This window comes from Ursus americanus, chromosome 32 (genome assembly GCF_024610735.1).
Source record: "Ursus americanus isolate L20-20 chromosome 32, mUrsAme1.1.p, whole genome shotgun sequence".
Taxonomy (NCBI): Eukaryota; Metazoa; Chordata; class Mammalia; order Carnivora; family Ursidae; genus Ursus; species Ursus americanus.
The window spans coordinates 24,928,174-24,934,173 of record NC_142158.1 but is presented as its reverse complement, the minus strand read 5'-3'; positions in this window follow the sequence as shown (position 1 = coordinate 24,934,173).

Below are 6,000 nucleotides of genomic sequence, written 5' to 3'. Positions count from 1 at the left end.
GGGTGCCTGGCTGAGCCTCGATATGCAAAAATCTATTCTTCATTCATAAAAGGTGCTACTGACGGATGCTATCTCAAATTTGTAGTAATACCTAACAGATGCTGCTTTTTTTTAATATTGCAAAGTTTAATAGATTTCATTCTATTTTTTCAATTTATTTATTTGTCAGAGAGAGAGAGAGAGAGCACAAGCAGGAAGAGGAGCAGGCAGAGGGAGAGGGAGAAGCAAAGCAGGCTCCCTGCTGAGCAAGGAACCTGATTTGGGACTCGATCCCAGGACCCTGGGATCAGGACCTGAGCCAAAGGCACTTAATTGACTGAGCCACCCAGACGTCCCCATAGCTTTCATTCTAAAGCACAGAAAAGTGAATTAAGCAAACAGATTTTTTTTTTTTTAAGGGAGATTGTTAATAATGGCTACTAAAAGTAGAACCAACATCCATGTTCACAAGAGGGACTTTCGCAGGGGTTCCCAGGGGTGCAGATAAAACTTGAAGGGTATGCATCACACGCAGATTAGAACAGCCAGTGCTTGGGTTCCAACGTCTTTATGTCTACATTTCACAAGATTCTCAGCAGAGAATTTCTTTCTGGTGAAGCCCCATCAACCCATCTTGTGACCAAAGATCTAGACAAAAGAATTTCGCCCACCCTTAAACTGAGTCAGCGCAGAGGTGGGAATGAACTTATCATTATCCCAACCTGTAAGTATTAGTGCCAGATATGAGATTTGGGGTTTTTTTTGTTTTGTTTTGTTTTTTTACTTCTTTCACAAGGACCAACTTTGTTCTTTAATAACCAGAGGATAGCTTTCTTTAGGCATTGCTAATTCGGGAAAAATCATTCATTTTCCTCTTCAAAGAGGTTAGTGAGCCCCCTTTCAAAAACAGCCAGCCTCACTCTACCTTACTACATACAGTCTGCCAGAATAAAAAGTTCTAAACAAGTGTCATACTTGGCAAGAACAATGTGCTGTTAAGCTTTATTAACACATAAGAAAAAAGGTAACACGAGGAACAGATAAGATCAGAAAATGCAGAAGCAGCCTGGGTACGTCCCCAAATATGTCACTGTTCATTATGGTCATCCAAATCCCCATGTTTTCAGGTCATTCGATGGCCTCCTTGGGAAAATAAATAGAATGAGCTTGCATGGAGTCCTTTCTTGCATGTAGAAAACCAAATGACTGAGACATAACTTTCGACACCTAATTATGCTATTAGATTCAATGTTGGCAATTACCTGGGGCTTTTTAGTCTCAAAGTGCTTGGCAGCCTTTCTTCGCTCCATCGCCACAGCGAGGCTCCATTTCCAGACGAGCACACTGAGGCACCCGGGTTATGACCTGCCCTCCCGCGGCCGAGCCAGACGTCCAGTCCAGAAAAGCCAAGTAAGTTCCAAAGCAGAACCACTGCTTGTGCCCTGGGCTCGGGATTTGCCCTTCATTCTACAGCTGGGCTCACTGGATTGGATTGTTTCTTAATGTGAGAACACGCAACACTGTGTCACCAGATAAAGGCATTTTTCATAAATCACCTTTTCGCTGTATTTTTGCTCTTGCTCTAACCACAAGCCAAACATAAGTAAACACTTTCCCCCTTGCTCTATTTCTTATCTTCCCGTTCTCTTGCCCACTTGCCCTCCTTTGGGGCCTCAGTTTTTGCTTTAAGAATAATCTTTCCACGGGTACCTGGGGGGCTCACTCGGTGAAGCGCCTGCCTTCAGCTCAGGCCATGATCCTGGGGTCTGGGGCTCAAGCCCCATATCGGGCTCCCTGCTCAGCAAAGAGCCTGCTTCTCCCTCTCGAGCTGCCCCTCCCCCTTCTGCTCGTGCTCTCCCTCTCTCTCTAATAAATAAAATCTTAAAAAAAAAAAAGAATAATCTTTCCTTAGGGTTTGTAGAATGAATTTGGCTAAGAGTATGGGTGTGTGGAGGAGGCAGGCAAGTGTGGTTAAGAATAGTATAAAATTCAAGAACTCCAGTTTAAGCAATTTTATACAGTTGAAACATGTCATTTAAATTACCAGTTCCATAGGAAGTTTTAAGAAAGAGAGAAATTGTGGGCTTTTCCACTGGCTTTTTTCTGGCTCACCTTCTAGCTGCTATGCAGGGGAATCAAGGTGGGTGAGCAGCTTACCCCAGGCCCTGGGGTGCTGTATTCCAGCAGCCAATATCCTCCTAGGGTCAGTGAGCAGGCATATAGCTCATTCCATTTGTAACCATGAGAAATAGAAGCCCCCAGGGAAAATACGTACTCTCCATATGCTCAACCCCGTGCAGTGGTCTAGGCGAATCACAGCCGGGGAGAGTGAAGGAAAGGGATGTGTCTTGACACTTTATTTCCTCAGAGATACGGGGACGTCATTTCCAGGGGTAGTACAATGCCTTAAAACGGACCACTAATCTGATCCAGCCAGGGAGATGGGATGCTTTTAAGAGCTTTCCATTAAGCGCATCTGAATTCTATTGCTAAGGCTTCCACAAAACTATCAAAAAAAAAAAGAAAAGAAAAGAAAAGAAAAGAAAAAAAAGAAATGCTTTGATGTGTCTCCCTTCCAAGTGCCATACGAAATTCAGAGTCTCCTCACCCAGCTCGCGGCCCTCCCCTCCTTCCTTGCTCTGGTCCTCTGTCCTCCCACCATGGTGGGGCTGGGCCGTGCTGTACGCCTTCCTGCCCATATGAACCGCAGTTGCTGAAAAAGTGAAGCCAAAAGAAACAGCCAATAAAAACAGAAACAGCTGTAACAATTTTGCACAGCATGATCTTGATTTCCTTGAGTTTTGTATTTTTGCCTCTTTTTGCTTGCTCCTTCTCTCTTTCTCTCTCCAGCTCCATTTTTCATAATACAACACCTTCAGGGCTGGGGCCTGAAATGGAGCAAGGAATACTTTCTCCTTCTGCAAACCCCTGTCATGCAGAAATAAGGCTGAAGTCCATTTTGAATCACCAGCTCCCAAACACCCAGAGCCAAGGGAGGCTGAAACAAGAGGAATGAGTCAAGAATCGCCACCAAAGACAGGTGCAAAGTTTTTTTTTGTTTTTTTGTTTTTTGTTTTTTTTTTCAAAAACAGAAGTAATAGACCCAGCTCTCAAATTTGCTCCTCCCCAGGCTGCTGCTGTCAGCGGGTGTCCCCGCTGTTAGTGGAGTCACAGAAGCTATTGTTTGCATTTCAGCTCTGCGTGTTTGTCCTTGCCTCTCCAAATGAAACCTGTCCTGAAGTCCTCCCCGGATGGGTATTTACCAGTAGCCTGATTTTACATCCGTTTCCTCCAACCCGCCATGTAAAGGTAGCTTGTAAATGCACAGAGCTACGGAGGAATGATACTAGTGGTTTCAGAAAAGAAAAGAGGGACAGAACACAGCAACTCAGAGCACTGAGCAAATAGAAAAGGAAAGACTCCTAGCCGATTGTGATCAGTGCCTTCTTTCCTGTCCGTGCAGGCTCACGAACCCCGGGAATGTTTACCTTCCTCAGAGCGCATTCACAGTTAGAGACCTGGTCCTCCAGGCCCCTCCCCAGCAGGTGCTGCGCCCCAAACCCACGTTCCGGCTGAAGTGCTTGCAGTGGCTGGCACTGACCTCTCACGGTTATAAAAGCCTCCTTTTTACTTTATTTTTGTAAGGGATTGGGTGATATATGTTGTTTTGTTTCCCTCCAGCTGCTTCCTTTCTTTACGCAGGTCTGGAACAAGCCCCAGTCTGGATCCGGGCTAAGCCGAATGGTGAACTGGTTGAAATAAGGATCCTTTCATGGTGGCACAGCCCTGTTTTTCAGATGGTGTGAAGCAGATCTGTAGTTTATTATTAATAATAGCACATGCGTGACACCACATCTTCAAAGGGCTGTGCAAACATTAATTCTTTTGTGATGTGAAAAAAGCAGCAGCAGTGTCTTTTTAAAGTGAATCTCCCAGTCTTCTGGAGAGGGGTGAAAAAACATAGTTCCAGCTAGAGATGAATGAATCAAACCCTGGAGGTCTAGGATCTGGGTCCAATTGAGAAGCATTTTGAAAAAAAAAAAATTAGGAGTTTTATCTGAACTCTAGCATGTTCCAAATTCTACCCTCTTTCACACTCACATGGAAGTCTTTCGAAGACAAGCTGTGGTATCTTTGTTCCAGGAATAAAATAAACAGAATAAAAGGGAGAAAACCAGAGCAGAATAAATGTGTGTTTTCCGGGGCGCCTGGGTAGCTCAGTTGTTAAGCGTCTGCCTTCAGCTCAGGGCATGATCCCAGAGTCCTGGGATCGAGCCCCACATCAGGCTCCTCTGCTGGGAGCCTGCTTCTTCCTCTCCCACTCCCCCTGCTGTGTTCCCTCTCTCACTGCCTGTCTCTTTCTCTGTCAAATAAATAAATAAAATCTTTAAAAAAAAATGTGTGTTTTCCACAATGTTGAAATGTGATTTAAGGTCTCCAGAAGAAAGAATTATTCTCACCACTTTGGCAAGCTTGTCCTTCAGTTTCACTTAATAAATAACTTCTTTGTCAAAGTCACAATCTTCTGTTAAAAAGTGACAATCTCCCATTTTGCAGAAACACAGAGAATCCAGAGTCTCCTCTTCCACTGGACTTCGCAGAAAGCTTCCCCGCCCCCCAGTATTTTAAAAATAGAGCCTTTGAAACATTTACATATATAGCATTTGGTACTTACAAAAAGATCATATATATATGATATTATTTTATATATATATATATATATATATATATATATATATATATATATATATATCATAAGGCATAATTATAAAGCGGAAAGTAATAGACCCACTACCTCACTTAGGCACTAGAACACCACCAATGGCATGGTGTTTCTTCTACGTGTTTCTTCTTTCTACCCCTTGCCTTCCTGACAGTGGTCATCATGGTCCTGAATTCTGTGATGAGTGTCCCTGTGTCAGGCTGACTGCATTCAGCCTCCCCTTTAATGCCCTTCTATGGCCTCTGCCTTATAACATCATCATCCCCTCCCATTTTAATGCTAGGCTTGGTAATGTGACTTGCGTTTGCCAATAGGATATAAGCAAAGCACATGCATATGCCTGTTTGCCCTTTGCAAGACAGTGCTTGCCTACCCTTTCCCTCTGGGCCTTATCATGAGAACATGGCCAGACTAGCCAGCTGGATGGCAACAGACATGCAAAGCAGAGCTATGTCACGCTAGGTCATGGCCATCCTAGAGCAGTCAATAGCCAAGCCAAGAGCATGTGCCAGCCCAGATTACTAGAACCAGCCAGCCAACCACGGCTCCCATGGAAGCATGAGGAAACCCAGCTAGGATCGGCTGAGCACTGGCAAGATCCAATGAACGCAGCAGACCACACGCTACAGAAATACTACATGTCTCTTTAAAAGTCACTGAGTTGTGTGGTGGTTGTGTGCGGTATTTTTTTGGCAATAGATGATTTAGACAATTCCCTTCCCCTTTCTGAAAAAGCCACAGATGCCTACAGTGCTGAAGAGTATATTGCTCGGCCCTGCCATTTTATCTTTTTCAGTTTTTTTACAATTTATCACAACATATATTTTCCTTTGTGACTTGTGTTTTTCATCTATCATTCTATTTCTTACTTTCATTAATGTAGTTTCATGGATAGCGATTTGTTCTCACACTGTTATTAAATATTTGTGAATATAAATTGTCTTCTCCATTCTTCCGTGGATGGACACTGGCTTGCCTGTCGAAAGGCATTTGGATTGTTCTCAGTTTGGGTTATTATAAACTATAAACCTCCTCATGTATGTCTCCTAAAAGCACATTTACAAGTTTCTCTAGAGCAAATATACCTAGGAGTATAATAGCAGGACTATGGGATATAAGAGTGTTCAAATTTTGAAGTCAATGTCAAATTGTTTTCCAAATTGGTAGTAAGAACATATACCTACATCAATATATATCTTCCAAGGTCCCCCACCCATCGAGGAAGCAGAAAAAACATATAGGAGCCCTTATGGGAGGTTTCAATGACTGAGACCTGGAAGTGGCACATATCACCTCTG